This window comes from Salvia splendens, chromosome 17 (assembly GCF_004379255.2).
Source record: "Salvia splendens isolate huo1 chromosome 17, SspV2, whole genome shotgun sequence".
Taxonomy (NCBI): Eukaryota; Viridiplantae; Streptophyta; class Magnoliopsida; order Lamiales; family Lamiaceae; genus Salvia; species Salvia splendens.
This window is the reverse complement of record NC_056048.1, coordinates 8010226-8028004: the sequence shown is the minus strand read 5'-3', so window position 1 is coordinate 8028004 and position 17779 is coordinate 8010226. Positions and strand designations below refer to the sequence as shown.

The following is a 17779-nucleotide window of genomic DNA, read 5'->3' as shown; positions in this document are numbered from 1 at the left end:
ACTCACACCACTTAAATTAAATGACAATCTTGTAAATTTATCCAAAACTGCCCTTTTATATATGGCATGGATCTCCTAACTATTGAAATAAATAATTGCTCACTCTTTCAAAATAAGCCTATTTATAAAAATAGGTAGAAAACTGTTAATCGATCAATTTATGCTCACTTGCTAATTTGAATTTAAACACTAATTTAAACACTAATTACTACTGAGAAGAATGGAAGTCGGCGAGGTGGGGTGAATTTGGGGCGGAAGCATACACGAATTCTTCATTTCGGCAATTGATTTTCGTCCAAAAAAGGAAAGCCAAGACATATCTCGCCCTCTCTCAGGTATCGTCTTTCCATTCAATTCAGTTTCATTCATGTCTGTGGTTATGAGGTTTCGGATGGTAGTGGTAGTGTGTGATGCCACCACCTCAATTCATAGAGATCTGGTGTCGGCACGGCGGAGTAATTGACACGGCGCAGAGAGAGTTATTGTTTGCGAGTTTCGATTAGAACAGGGGGTTTTGTGGAGCAAGTGATCAGCGACAAAGATTTTAATTTTGACTTCTGTGCATTTTTTATTGAATTGGGGATTTTGACCAAACATTTAAGAATTGCAATTTGACCTTTCTATGATCAACAAATGATAGCTTAACACACGAATACATTTAAATTCTTCATCAATGACCCCCAACTAAAACTTCCAAGGAGCTGCTCCGTTGGCTTTTGCTTGATAAAGTTAACGATGTGCCTCTTCTAAGATAAATTTGCATAAAAGCCTTCAGTTTTCAATATGTTACAAGTCTCTTCTGCACTGAACAGGGGAGAGAATATACTCTTGGGAGCATTGTCGAGTATGGATGTTAATGCTGCTCTGTTATGTAACATTTATGTGAATTAAATATGACCACATGGATCATGGCGCTTTAGGGTAGTCTCACATGATTAAACAAGTTTGGATAGTTCATCATGTTTATTTTTCTTATGCAGTTGATTATAAGTTTATAACAGTTTGCAGTGCTTACCCAATTAGTATGTGTGCATGATCACACCATATTTATTATTTTATTGTAGGCTAAGAGGCTGGGGGGCTAGTGCAGTTGGACAACATTCTCTCCCGTTTTAATGTTAGTCATATATCATTCCAATCTTTAACATTATATGTTGCCATCTCCAACATTGGCATTGGCTATAGATACTCTTCGAATCCGTGACCTTAGTTTTGTGAATTTTAACGTGTTTTCTTCAAATCTCATGACCTTAAATGTAAATTTATGTTTGGGCTCTTTTATTAATACACTGACATTTAGGAAGATTTATATTTACATGTTCTTTTTTCTTTTGAACTTCTGCATTTGAGTTAAATGTTGATGATAATAACTTGAGTTTTCATAATGTCTTTGTTCGCTAGGGAAGAGGGGGTTACATGGATTCACTCTACCCTCTACCTCATACTCGTGTGCTCAGCCGTACACCTACTCGACACACTTCTTGTCTCCCCAAAACTCAGCATAAACCATCAAAATGCGAGATTCAAGAAAGCGGCACCAACCCCTCTGCGTTTTCATGCTGACGGCACTTTCAAAATCCTCCAAGTAGTTTCTAGATATCAAGAAACATGATTCAGTTCATGTGGAGGCTAATAATTTCTGGGCCTGTTTCTGTTTTTTTGTTTCCTTTTCAGTGATTGAATATATTGATGGGTTTTGGCTTGTGATGTAGGTGGCAGATATGCATTTCGGGAATGGGAAGTTGACTCCATGTCGGGATGTGTTGGACAGTGATTATGCTGGCTGTTCTGACCTTAACACAACCAGGTTTCTTGAGAGGATGATTCAGTTGGAAAAACCTGATTTTGTTGTTTTTACTGGTATTAAACCATTACTCCATGAACTAATCACTTTATGCATTTGAATTTTATAATTTTATGTGTTGCAAATTAAGTAGTCTAACATATGTAGGCATTTGATTCTGTGAACCTCTCACTAGCTAATATATGTCAAAATGTGTCACGACCGCCCTCCCTAGGGTTAATAAAAGCGGGCGATCGCGACTTAAAGGGGTTTAAATGAACGGGCTTAAAAGGCTAGGGTTTCGATAAAAGTCTGACCAAAATTTAAGTCTAATAATTAAACGACCGAAGATATCTATATTAAAATAAATGAAAAGACCAAAGGTTTGACATTAATAAAAAGGGTAACGAGTTGTCAACATTTAATCAAAAAGATCCATAGTTTAGTAAAAATGTACGTAAGGAAAATATCACAGCGGAAGCATCTAAGAGAAGAGTGAAGTCATGTGTGAAGACACAACGACACTCGAAGTTTCAAAACAACCATATTATTATTTCTGCTCAACACCACCAACCGCTCATCGCTGCTCAACCTGCACATAGAGAAAACATATGCAGGGCTGAGTACTTTTGAAAATACTCAGTGGCTCATGCCCGAAAACATTTTAAATAAAAGTATATATTATCATGCCATACGTAAGTAACCATCAGGGTTTTACTTTGGAAAGGCCCGAGGCACCAAAATATTTTCCATTGTTCAAAATAGCGACTGCGCAGTCATTTTTTCCCCATCGTCGTCCATATCTGCCAATACATGACAAGGAATGCGGCCGCAAACCAGGTCACTAGACCGGCCAGCCCGTACGCTAGCACACAGTCTACCATAGGTGTACACTAATCCAAGTAGGGTTTGCGGCCCTACGAGGACCCGAATTCGATTTATATAACAGTGGCAACAGCCACATCAGATAGGCACGTTAAAACAAATCACGACATGATAATCGCTTAAAACCACCCTTATAGCTCCACAGTCATACGTAAAAGAGTTTTTAGTAAAAGAGAAACCCACACATAGTGTAGGGTAGAAAAGTAGCCCACCTCGACCGTTTTGGTTTCAACTACTGCCTTTCCTTTGTTATCACGCTTTGCGCACGAGTTATCACCTTTAGATAATATATATATAACTTATCAGTCACAACCATTGACTTAATATTATGCATGTCCCTATCGTTTTCCCTTTTCCCATCATTGAACATCACATCACGTCATCACATATATCAATCATGTAATTCACTTATAGTAACATAGTGTTTTTGTAAAGATAGAAGTCTGGCAGCATTGCGCAACCATTTTATAAAATTTACTAAAAATTCACCCGACTTCCGTTGGGGCTAAAATTTTACCACAAGGCAGTATACTCATCAAATAATTTCCAGTTAAAAATTCATTTCAAAATAACCATTTTAGGTCGGTCAAATCGAAAACGTAACCTACTGGTCGAGAAAACACTTTCTGCCAGAAATGCGCAGTAAACTTTAAAAATTCACCAAAAATTCATCTTTCGTCCAAATGAGTTGAAATTCACACACAACATAGAACACATCATGAAGTTTACTCAGGAAAAAGAATCGGTCAAATCGGAGTTCATTTGGTCAGTCAAAAACGAGTCGGAACCTACTGTTCGGAATCACAGTTTCTCATGCTTTTAGGAATTCGAATTAGGGTTTACCCCCACTTATTCAAAATCAACCTTTTCATGGTTTTAACACACAAACATGCTCAAAAGGGTCCTTAGACACATATATTCATGAAATCACATATCATTCACCGAGGATTCATTAAATCATCAAACGATTTATTCAAAACGCAATCATATACACAATCACAAATTCCCACCGATTAAAACCCTTAGATTTGAAATCCTACACCCACTAGATGCATGAGGGAACAAAAGAAGAGTTGGGATGGAGAGGAATGGAGAATAGAGGCTGGAATGTACCTTTCTTGAACAAAACAATCGGTAGAAACGTTTAAAACTCTTGGTTCTTCAACAAACTCTTGGCGAATCGAAAGGATCTTGAGTAGAGTGGAAGAACAAGTGTGGGAGAGTGGAGAAGAGAGAATGGCGTGAGATTGAGAGAGAGAGGCGTGTGATTTGAGGTGTTAGGTTTAGGAGTCTTTTATTTATAGAATTTAGGAATAGAATATCTCCCAATTAATTAGAAAATATTTGGAGAATAAATCAAATTAAAGATGGGAGATTTGATGGAGGGGAAATTGGCGTTAATTTGAGGGAGAATAAGGGAGAATATTTCGAAAATCATGGTTATTTAATTAGCCATGATTTAATTTGGTATTTTCACGGAGCAGAATAAAATAATTACGGAGTAGGAAAATAAATAAAATCCTCCCACATAAAATAAGGTAGTAGGCGTGTGAAATATATTCCCCCACAAGGAATAATTTCCAAATTTTTAATAAAATAAGATAAGGCAAGATTTGCTAGGATATTCCAATTAAAACATGGAAAGAAATAATTGAGTGATCAAAATAAAGAATGAATAATTTCTTCTCCCACAAGCTAGGAGATTTCGAAATCTCCTTAGGAATAATAGTGGGGGCCGATTTTTCCTCAAGAAGGAAATAGGGTAATTAGGCTTTGGATTTAATTGGATAATTATCCCAAGCAAATAATTAAATCCAAGAAAATAGAATTCCTCTCCTTAAAATAATAGTGGTCGAAATTTCCACAATAAAAAGGCAAGGGAGTTATTTATGATACTAATTAAATCTCACTCCCCAAAGATAATATAATCCACCGTAATATATTTCATTCCCCATCAATTAATTAAAGCCACGTCATAAAATCAACGGTTTTGACTTGGTCAAAACAAATTAGGTCACCAAAGTATATACATAATAAATCGTCATTTAATTGCGGCAATCAAAGCAATAAATACAACGTCTTAGGGTTCGAAAATTAGGGTTCGAAAAGCGGGGCGTTACAAAATGAGTATGAGATACTATTGGTATTTGTTTTCCGATATATACCCTTCACATTGTGTAAACCTCCCAGGAGACAACATATTCGGGTCGACTGCTAATGATGCTGCTGAATCCATGTTGCAAGCTTTTGGCCCAGTTATGAAATCAGGAATCCCTTGGGCAGCTGTTTTAGGGAACCATGACCAAGAATCTACGATGACTCGTGAAGAACTAATGTCGTTCTTATCCCTCATGGATTATTCTCTATCACAAACGTTTCCATCAGTTGAATATAGTGACCATTCCGACAAAGTGGTTCCAGTTCCAAAGATTGATGGCTTTGGAAACTATGATCTCAGAATATGGGGTGCTCCAGGTTCCAATTTTGCAAATAGTACTGTCCTCAATCTTTATTTTCTTGACAGCGGGGACAGAGCTGTTGTTAATGGGGTTCGAACTTATGATTGGATCAAAGAATCTCAGCTTAATTGGCTCCGTAATGTTTCACATAAACTTGAGGTGAAACTTCTCCTGATATTGAACCTCTACTATTCTAAGTATTTAAAACTTCATTGCTTTTTTATCGCCTACATATGTATGTGCTTATGTTAATTTTAGCTGCTCCTTAAATCAAGTTTCTGACTTTATGATGATTTCGTTGCTTGTTACATGTCATAATTTGGTTTAGTACATGTTTGATGACAAATGCAGTCTAGTGTAACTAGTGTCTGTACTAAGAGATCTTTTTCACTTTATTTAATCTATTATGAGGCTGTATTGAAGATTTAGAATCAATGACAAGTTTCAGGTGATATATATTACAGGAAAGGAAGCTGGATAGTGACGAATCTTCATCTGGAACATCTCGATATTTAGCTGCCATTCCATCATTAGCATTTTTCCACATCCCGATCCCTGAAATGAGACAAGGTCCTATTTACAATCTGGTTGGTCATTATCGAGAGTACACAGCATGCTCCCTTGTAAACTCTGGTGTGCTCAAGACGCTCGTATCCGTTGGAGACGTGAAGGCCGTGTTCATAGGCCATGATCACACGAACGACTTCTGTGGGACTGTAGGAGGCATATGGTTTTGCTATGGGGGAGGGTTCGGATATCATGGTTATGGGGTCGCTGGGTGGGGAGACGAGGCAGAGTGATCCTGGCTGAACTCGAGAAGGGGGAGCAGTCGTGGGGCGGAGGGAAGATGATCAAGACGTGGAAACGGATTGACGATGAGGCGCTGAGCAAGATTGACGAGCAAGTTCTTTGGGAGAGATAATGATGATGATGATGCTGTCATTCTCAATTCAAATTGGATGTAAAATGTTTTGGATTGAAGCTTTAAGGTAGTACATTTGTAATTTTACTAGTGTTTGGCATTGTTAGAATGGAATCTTGATTGGCTAGTTTTAATTGAGGATTGATAAAAACCTAATTTGTTGGATTTTAATTAGAGATTAATTAGACCCGTTATTTGGTAGCTAAAATCGTTAACAATCTTGAACTGCGTTAGATACGCGCTGTTGCTCTTCAATGTTACATTTTCGGTTGATGGAGACATCGAAGCCACCACCCACTAGTGTCAAAGGCGACGTCTGTGTTGCCACAACAGTGGTGTTGCCCGTGGTTCCTATGTACAAGGACATAAATATTTTGTTTGTTTTGGTGGATGCTATATATTTTATTTTTTGAGTTTGAAATTTTAATACTATAACTTCTTATTTTTAGTTGTTGACTATTATACACTTTTACATAACGATTGGCACAAACTATCGATATTTTTATGATTGTATATGAATACAAAAAAATTAATTTAAGCCCCTCATTTCTTGCATGTGTGTCCGCCATTGCTTTTATGTACTACGCTATTAAGACCATGTTTATCGGTTGAACTCCACATCATTTCACAATTAAAATAAAAATGAAATTGATTCAAATGGTCTCTCTCTTTCCTTGGCATAGGTTGCAAGACAGACCTACCTAGGGGTTTGGGGTACCATGGAACCCCCAACAATTTCACCATTTATACTATACATTCATTTTGTCTTTTTGCTACTTATATATTTCAATTTTGTATTTTTGCTATTTTTTATTGTTTTTTTTACATTTTCTTACTCTTATCAGGAACAAAAAAATTTATGTTTTGTACTCCTACTTCATGACTAACTTATTTTAAAAAATTATTCAAATTAATAATATTAAATGCATAAATATCTCTAGTTTCCATATCATTTAATTATTTTTATCTCATAACTCATCTCATTCGCATCTTTATAATGCCGAAACTTTCGGCAACACCAACATTTAAAAAATATTCTAGAATTAGAATTCTCAACGTCAAATTCCTGCATCCGCCACTGGTTGAATGGAAGGCAACCACAAACCAAGCGGTCTCCATTCATTTATGAATTCAGCCAATGAGATTGTGTCAAATAGCATAATTTCATTGGCCGATAATTATTATTGTTTTAAATTATTATATCTTATATATATTATATTAAAAAATATATAAAAAATACCAAAATTCGTAATTTTTCATCCTCTATAAATAGAGACCACATTTCATATAGTTTAATGCACAAAAAGATCTCATTTTTTCTCCTCATGTAATCCTTCTTCTTTTGAATAATTTCTTATTTTGTAATCTTTTTTTTGTCATTTATGGCGTTTTTTTATAAATTTTATTGTGCAATGATACATATTTCATGTAATAATATTATAATAAAAAAGTAATAAAAATAAATATATAATTGGGTGATTGGGTGGTCATTGATAAATCATGAAAAAGAGTATGGTTGGGTGGTTGCTGATAAACATAGTCTAAATAGGACCTTTGTTCCTCTAATTATGCGTTGCTCCCGAAATGATGAGGTTATCCACTATTGGGCATCACTTGATTGGATAGTTAGATCTTTCTTGGTATGATGGAAGAAACAAGGATGGAATGAAATGAAGGTAGAAATGAAACGAAGATAGGAATGAAATATCTATTGTTTTTGCATTTTCGTTTCATTCCTCTTCCATTCCATCTTACTAGACAAATGAATAAAATAGAAGTTGGAATCGCATTCTATTCTGTCATACAAACAAGGACCTAATGATTTCTGTTGGTTTGTGGTTGGGGAAATAGTTAGCAGATGGCGGCACATGGCAACAGTGGTGGCTGAGCTTGCCTCCTCTATGCTCCCTCAACTAATCGAAATAATATCGAAACACTTAATTGTCTCGATTTGTATCTATTATCTCTCGATTTATGCTGATTTTGGTTTCAAATTGTGGATGGAGAGGGTAGTTGCAGTGGACAAAATTTTAGGCTGACGGAGATGAGGTGGTCAGGAAAGACGATGGTGGATGGAAAGTTGCAGAGGGAAAGCTAATCGCAACCACGACGATGGATGGTGGACAGGTGAGGGAATGGTATTATACTCCTTTTGTCCAACTTCCAAGATAGTTGAGTCATACGCGTATTTATTTTCGAGCGTCCCAAGATAGTTGACTCATTTTCTTTTTATAACAAATAAATTTTTTTACTTTACTCTTTTTCTCTCCCATACTTTTATCTATTTTCACTTTTGCCTTTTAACACTAATAAAAGAAATGCCCTCAATTTTTGTCTTAGTTTTTATATTTTATTTATCAAACAATTTAAAAAGTTAGAGCATCTCCAATGGCGGACGTCCGGTCGGACATCCACGACGGGCGACCGGGACGTCCGCCATTGTAACGAAGGCACTCGGATACGGATGTCCCGTATGGACGTCGCATGTCCTCGGACGTCCGGGCGACGGGCGGGCGGACGTCCACCATTGTGGCATGGGTCGGACGTCCGGTATTTATTGTGATTTTTATAATTGCGGGAAGTCCTAGTGGGAAGGGCGATGGGAAGAGTGGATTGTGCAGGGGAAGTCCTAGTGACGTGTCAGTGAGATGGGAAGTCCTATTGACATAGCAGGAGGTGTTTTTGTGAAGTCCTAGTGGATGTACGAGTGAGACATCCGTGCATTGGAGATGCTCTTACCATTAAAATGATTTTGTTTCTCATTTCTACACTAGTCCGAATTGCAAACGGATTAATTGGTTGGACAAAATATAACAGAGGCAACGTAACGTCATCATAAATTCGTGGTATAAAAATATTAATTTAACAAAATGATAGGCAGACCGTAGGTTATTCCAGGTGACAACATGTTATTGATACATGCATGTGTTCCATAATTTATAAGCTCTTAAATAGCATTGATATACGATAATTAGGAATATGCTTGATTTGAAATGCGTGCGTGTATTGTCAATTTGTCATTCTCTTCACTAATTACGCATAAAAGAAATCTTTGTATTGGCGTTTGGCGGATAGATATGCTCTTCTTAACTGTAGAGTTGTCAAATGGACTGGCTAAAAGAATACATCAATTTTTATAGTATAACTAATTTATCATAAATTTAAATTTCTTTCAAACTGAATACTAGAATGTGCAAACCGATATCATCTTTGTTTGATGTGGCATGTTAGAATGCCTAACTAGACTAAGGAGATATTGTTTTATCAAAGAAATAAAAATTTATCTGTAGCTGGTGCATTTTTCGGTTATTAGTCATGTGCCGTGTTGGGCTGGATCGGCCTGACCCAAATGACAGCTGTTAATGAATGACACGTGTTTTAATGCAAAAATGAAAAAGTAAACTAAAATAGACATAAAAAGTATTTGAAATGTTATTAGAAAATTGGGTCCATAAGAAAAATCTACCATAAATAGACAAACTAATTTTGATGAATGAAAATAGGAAAGTAAAATTATTTTTTATGAATAAGATATTCACAATTAATAAAAAAAATACTGGATCAAATTTTAAAGCTTCAAATATAATTAAATATCGGACCTCTAAATCTTAAACACCTCATAGGGTCTATTTGAATGAAAAGAAAACATAGCATATACAATAATTAAATTACACTTAATTTCAGGTAAATAGAAAGATAAAAAGTCAAATATTAATATGATGGAAAATTAATTTGGCAACATAAAAAAATAAAGAATCACATCATCATATGCATGCAATTCAATGCACTCTCCCACTATATAAACACCATCACCATCCCTCTCATCTAATCAATCAATATTTTGTTGATCAAATTTGAAAGAAAATAGTCATGGCTAGAATCCTACACATGATGTGCATCATTCTTGCTGTGGTGGCCGGAAATTGTGAGGCGGCGCGCGATCTCCCAAGCCTAGGGTTTATTCCTCTGCCACGACCATGGCTGTTCCCGCATTTTGCTCCAGCTCCAGCTCCGGCCATCATCCCTATTCCCATCATTCCTTCTCTGAAATCTCCGCCGGCGCCGCCTCCTAGCTACTAAGACTTTCATACTTTTATGTATGCAATATAGTATATAGTAGTAATGTATAATCATGAAGCATATGTATAGTATTGTGTGAACAAAAATAAGCTCCATATATTATAGTACCATCATTTGTGTTTTATTATTAAATTAAAAAAAAATACTTATGTTACGTTTGGTCGACTTTGAGTCGTGATTGGTTGTTTTAATTATATAAAGAGTATATATTGTTGTGAAATTGTAAGAGCCTCCGCGATGAGGTGGGAGGACAAGCTGGACGGCTTGGTGAACGCAACGCCCCCTTTGTTGTGGATGCTCATGGATGGAGGTTGGTGACGCTCAATCCGCAAGGCAAGGGTAGGGTATGTTGTGGGCATGGCGGATGCAGAATTTTGATGGAAGGACGGGGTTGTTTCCAAATCAGTGTTCATTTAATATTTTAGCCGACAAATTAGAGAACAAATAATAAAAATTAGATACAGTGATGTTGACACTTGGGAAAAACAATTCCAACGTCAAAAACCAACTTTGTCGAAAAAGAGGACAAATTTAATAAAAATGAAATAAAATATATTATAAGAGAAACTTTGTCGAAAAAGAGGACAGATTTAATAAAAATGAAATAAAATATAAATTATAAGAGAAAAAGCAGAGTTGAACCCTAAATCTTAGGAATGTAAAATGTAGACCAAAAATTCAACTAAAGATATGCAAATAAGAATATGTAAAATGTAGAGTTGAAAAATCAATGTAAAATGTAAGAAAAATATAGTTATTGCTCTATGTGAGAATAGATCTCTCAAACGTAAAATAAAACTCTTAAGTCAAACCTAAATAAGAAAATAAGAAAAATATAATTGTAAGAAAAATTAATAAAAATATATTGAATAAAACTCTTAATCAAATTTAACGTGAAAAAAACTCTTAATAATCACGAACATAACCCATGCCATAATGTGGGCGGCCAGCCGGCCACTGGGTGTGGGCTAGTTTTCTTGCGTTTTGTTTTCTCTTTTTCAAAATTTTTAATTAACTTAAGAAACTAATTAAATGTTTAATATTGTCACAACAGTCTATTCACATACGTTAAATTGTTTAACAAATCAATAGTACTATTTATTAAATGACATACGTTTCCAATTAATGTCACTGTTAAAAGACATTATTTAGTACTGTATTTAATTTTGTTTGAGTATAAGAATATATGTGTGTAATCAAATACTAACTTTTTACAGTAATAACTAATAACTAAATATCAATGTTAAAAATATTAACACAAATACATAAATTTATCAATCTTTCTTGTGTTGATAAATTATGTCTTTGTATTGATATTTAAATTTACATGTTGTATTGATATAATTATGTCTTTATGTTGATAATTTTAATACATAGAATTGAAAGTTATTAGTTATTATTGTAAATTGGTTAGCACACTAACGCAACCCATAGAATATATTCTAAAATTCTTCCAATAAATTTTTTTACAATATAGTACTAATAAATATGATTGATTTTTCTCATTATGTATTAGAGGTATCATGTATCTCCTCTCCTCTGGCCTCTTTTGAAATGTTACACACAATTGCTCATTTTAAGATGTACTAGTACGATTTATATTTTTAATTTTTATATATATATTTTTAATATAAGCATAGGATCCTTAAGAATAAAAAAATAAAAGGTTAATATTAATCATTTACTTTTAGTTCGATGGGTTAACTAAAAATTTGAACGTATATAATTAAGATTAAATTTTTTTAATCTAATAAAATTTCAATCTGGTTAGCCAGCAGCAACTGAGTATGATTAACTTGAAACTCGATGAACCAACTCAATTAATTACAATACATCCTAATCTCACATGTTCCCATCGCATCATTGATTTCAACGAAAATAACAACAGTTTAAATGTAAAAACATACACATAATTAGAGTATTGGAAACAAATTTTATACTTTATGTGCAATAAGTGAAAGTTCATGCACTTATCCGTGATTACCCCAAGAAATAAGCACGAAGTACAAATTTAGTTGTTTTTTTTTTGTAATAATAACTACTATACCACGATGATACACGTTGCGGCTTAAATCTTAATCTAGCTATGTGCTTCATGACCATATCTATTTTCTCTAGCCAAATTAGTTCATCTACAATTAGGGTAGGGACAAGAAATTGTAGTGTTGAAAGATAGAATCATAGAGACATATGTTTGAGTGCCGTGAAATAGTCATTTAATATGACGATTAATTAATTTTGGCTGCCACTAATCTCCCATCAACCTTGTTTAATTAAATTGAAAATCGGCGTAAGTAATTGTAACTGAGCTCAAATCGAACAGCTCAATATCTATCTAATTATGTAGTCTTATCATATAATCAATTTTTAATCCTAGCCTTAAGAGCATCCACAATGGCTTTCGCCCAGCAATAGCTCAGCCATAACTCAGCCACAAACTCCTCCTGCCACATCATCAGCACTAAGAGCATCCACAACCGTGCTCTTGCCAGCGGCACGGTTGTGGGCCCGGGCGGTACTATTCATGCCTGCTCTCTGGCAAGAGCACAACACCCACAACTGTGCTCTTCCGCAAGGACGAGCACAATTAATATAAAATTCAATTACACAAAAACATTTTCATAATACTAAAATTCATTAAAAAAACCACAATAAAAATAACAAATTACAAATAAAATAAAAAGACATAATTAAAATCCTAAAAATTAAAAATTACATAATTAAAATACTAAAAATTAAAAATTACATAATTAAACTCCTAAAAATTAAAAATTACATAATTATTGGCTAATATAACCCGAGGAAGACTACGCATCCGGCGGCACCAACCCCAATTGTTTTTGGAGACCCAATATCATGGACTCGTGCGTTTGAAGTTGCGTGGGGGTCATAGTTGACCTATCGGCCATATTGAGTTGGGCCAAAAGGGCCCACAACGAGTTGTTCGGGGGTGGAGGTGGAACATAGGGTGCGGGTTCGGGAGCAGGGGCAGATGGAGTCGCGGCGCGACGTCGTTCGGCCGCCGCCTTCTTCCTACCTTGCGGTCGGCGTCGGGAACCGCTTGGTTGGGCATCGGGGCTACCCAAGTTAGCTTCGGCGAGTTGGCTAGCTACTTCTTCGCCGGCGTCGGATAGGGATGCCGACCGTGAGCGTTTGGAGGAGCCGCTAGAGGAGGATGTTATGCCTCCCTTATACTTCGGGTGCGTCCGCGTCTCCTGCCAAACGTTAAGATATTTGAACGACTTACCGTTCATGGATTGGTAGGTGCTCAGCGAGGCGGTGATGATGTCGACCTCGCTTCGGCCGCTCCCGGCATTCCGGGACTCCTGGATGAAATAGCCGTTGAACTTGCCAATTTCTTCGTTGGCTCGGCCGATGCAGTTGCGCACCATACTCTCGTTGCGCTCGATCGTTCCCGGCGGCCGGTGTGCATTGTACCGGCTAGAGACGCGCCACCAAAAGTGATCGCCGGATTGGTTCGTTCCAACCACCGCATCTTCGGAGATTCCCAAGTACGCCTTGAACAATCTTTCCATCTCCGCCGGTGAGTACGGTGTGCGGACACCGGCGCGAGATGGAGGATTCGGCATTTGGGAAGGGGCGCGAGGCCTAGGCTCCGGTGTCCACCCGTAGCGCCCATCGGAGGCACCTTGATCGTCGATTGGGTATGGCCGGTAGCCACTCGGAACGCCCGAATCTTGGGTGAGAGGAGGGGCAGAATATTCCGTTTCCGGACTATGAAACGGTTGCGAACCGAACCATTCGGGGTTCCAACCGTGAGAGCCGCTTGAGTTGTCGTCGTTACCGGACATAGTGGTGTTGTAGGGTGTGAGAGGAAGATGAAAATGGATATGAGAGATTGATGATGAGAATTGTGTAGTGAAAGTGTGAATTTTTTGGAGTGAAATTGGGGGTATTTATAGATGAAAGTGTGTATTTTTGGGGTAAAAAAATAAAAAAAAAATTAAAAAGTGGGGAAAAACGGTTATAAACGGATATAATTTTTTGGGGAAGTGAAATTTTTTTTTTTATTTTTTATCGATTTTTTAAATAAAAATCCGATTTTTTAAAAAAAAAATAAAAAATGTTTGAAACCAACGACTATGCCGTTGGCGAATGGGAGACCGCCACGTGTGCGTCCGCTGGCACGGACGTGCTCGATACATCGAGCAGCGCCGTGCCAGCGGCGCGGTTGCAGCGGTGGCGGTCCTTCGCCTTGCCGCTGGCACGGACGGCGGTGGCGCCAACCGCCACCGCTGCGGATGCTCTAAAAATCCTCCTGCCACATCATCAGGACAAGCAAATAGCCCAGCAATAGCCCAACAATAGCTTAGCCACATCACTCCTAATTATATAAAACAAATAATTGACAATCACACAAAATACGGAATTAAATTTACGACACAGATACACGAAAATTCAATAATATTATTTAAATTAAAAAAATACATTAAAAAAATACATTAATTTTAAAAAAAGTACATTAAAAAAATACATTAATTTTAAAAAAATTACATTATTTAAAAAAAATTACATCATTAAAATAAGTGGTGCGAATGAAAATGACGTGCAAAGCGCGTATATATAGTGTTTCAAAAAAAAAAAAAATTTCGCTCGCCGGTCCGAAGCCTGCAATGGCGGCGAGCAGACCGGCGAGCGCATTGCCCAGCGCTCGCTAATCGGCGTGCGCTCGCCGATTTTTTTGCCGAAATGGCGCTCGCCGGTTACAATGGTTCGGCGAGCGAACCGGCGAGCGCCGGAGATCGGCTAGCCGGTCCGCTCGCCGCCATTGTGGATGCCCTAATAGTTTACACTTGGACCTCCAATAATATAATACTACGTGTCCCCTCCGCCTAATTTTTTAAAATGCGGCTACATTATAGATTCTCCTTATATTGCCTATATTAAATTAGTATAGTAGGAGTAGGGGTGGGTCGATACGAGATATCGTATCGAAAATATCGATATAAAAGAATTTCATATCGTTATCGTATCGAAAGTTTCGATATATTGAATTTCGATATATCGAACTTTCGATATGGATAATATCAATATCGATATCGTATCGAATACCTGTATATCGAAAATTATAATTTCAAATATGTTTCGATATATACGATATATTCGAATATTCGATATAAAACGATATATCGAAAATAGCGATATATATCGTATATTCGATATATATCATATATTCGATATAAAACGATATATCGAAAATAGCGATATATATCGTATATTCGATATAAAACGATATATCACGATAAAAGGAAATTCATATCGTTATCGTATCGAAAACTTACGATACGGTATCGTTTCGTATCGAAAATTACGATATATCGAAAATCCGATAATTTTTCGATATTTTTCAATACGATATGAGCGATATATCATTTTTTTGATATTTTTCCCCTGCCCTAAGTAAGAGTGGTTTATTTCAGGCATAGTCTATGAAAAAACTACTTCAAAAAAAAAAACTTATTGTTCAATATATTTCGCATGCCTGAATTCGAAATAATTGAAATATGACCAAGGTACAATTTGGGAAACGTTTAAAATTTTACAGTTTTTCTTTTCTTATGTTTGAAGGGGAATATTCCAGTTTTTTTAGTGTTTGTGTTGTGTTATTGTTGTGCAACATATTGATACATTTTTTTTAAAAATAAACAATGTTCAAACCTAAATAGAAGTGCTAATTAAAGTTTGAAATTTGTCATTGATCTTTTCTACGCGTTATAAGCTCTATTACATATCCTAAGGAATTATATGGGATAGTTAGAATAAAAAATTTATTCCGTAAAAACTACTAACCGTGTTCTTTTATGCATACATTAATAATTTTCATGAATAACTACTAACCATGTTCTATGTACTGAAAGCAGTTATATAAAAATATTTATATAGTACTCCCACCATTCCAACTAAGCAATGGCGGATCCCAACCTTTTGAACATATTAAAAAACAGTATTTACACCCGTGCTATGCACGGGGCATATAATTTTTAAATAATGAATATAAATTTTAATGAAATATAGAAACTAAGAATTAAAAACAATATAAAGATTTACAAAAACATAAATGTGATTATAAATAAAACATTTATAATAAATGAAGAATTTACTCATCAACTATAAATGAAATATTTCATATTCGGCAATCAATTTTATACAATTTTAATTTATGATATAAGTGGAGTAAAATAAATTACAAATAAGAGATGTATGACTAATGATCAAAGAGTATGAGTTAGTTAGAATAAGATACACAAATAAAGAACCTGTTATTTGAGTAGAGATTAAAGAGAAAAATTAGAACAACAACAAACCAACAAACAGTTTATAAGTTTTGAAAAACTTCTTTGTAAACAACATTAACAGTAGCATCGCTTCTATTATCATCTTCATATCCACAAACTAAAATCTTGAGACTTCCACGACTCGTAACTCTAGATATAGCAACATACAACTGTCCATGACAGAAGACTGATTTTTGTAAAAATAATCCAACATGAGACAGAGATTGACCTTGACTTTTGTTAATGGTCATTGCATATGACACAACCAAAGGAAATTGTCGTCGTTGGAATTTGAATGACAACATTGGATCAGATGGTATTAAAGACATTCGGGGAATCAAAACTTTATGACCAACATTATGGCCACCCAATACTTGTCCCTCATAAACATAATCACCAAAACGCGTAATTATCAGTCTGGTGCCATTACACAATCCATTCGAGTGATTTATATTCCTTAACAACATCACAGGAGTACCAACTTTCAACAACAATTCATGATTAGGTGTACCTGAACACTTCAACTTATTAAAAAATTTAACAGAATGTATCTCAGCTAATCCATTTGAGGTCAAATCTGAGTTTGAGATACTATCAGAACTCAAATAAACTCGACCATGAGACTGATCCAATGACATCATGAATTGGTTAACCTCATTGAAGAGAGGATTTTTGCACGTGTGTCGTGTGCACGTGTTCCTCCTTTCAACAAGATTTATAATTTTCCCACTAATGCAACAAATATTACGAAGTATAAGCGGCAAGAGCGGGGTCGAACCACTGAGACTAGGGACCTACTCGAGATTGTTTCTACGACACATTCAGAAAAGTGATCGGCTGCTGCCACGCAACGAGAGGGTTCAGTTTTAACTCCTAGACCTGGGAAATTAAACCTAATCTATTCTATCTACTAGATCCAGAGAACTGAATGTGCTTCAAATGTAATTGCAATCATGATTTGAAACAGAAAATTAACTCTAGTTCATTCACCAAATTTCCTGGGTCAAGCAAATAAGTTTCCTGGGTCAAGCAAATAAGTTTCCTGGGTCAAGCAAATAAGTTTCCTAAAACAGCCAGACAACAGATCGTAAGAAAAGCAGCAGAACAGATTTCCCTTAATAGCTACTGACAAGAAAGCTGCAACTAACAAACTAAAGTAGATCCGATTCTAACTACCAACAAACTTCATCTTCTTCATGTAACTAAGCTAAAAACAGAGTGAAAACAGAGCATTGAACACCATGAAAACAGAGCAATCTCAGATCTAAAATTAAACATGGAATTAAAGCTTAAACTAACAGATCTAAGCTACTGGGTCTAGCAGAAAGCGGAATAAACACAGATCAACCTTGCA

The 17779-nt window shown here is 36.0% G+C and overlaps 1 pseudogene; it reads left to right on the top strand.

Moving 5' to 3' along the window:
• The first annotated feature begins 228 nt into the window (after positions 1–228).
• On the top strand, positions 229–6057 carry LOC121773327 (annotated as a pseudogene).
• The last annotated feature ends 11722 nt before the right edge of the window (positions 6058–17779 follow it).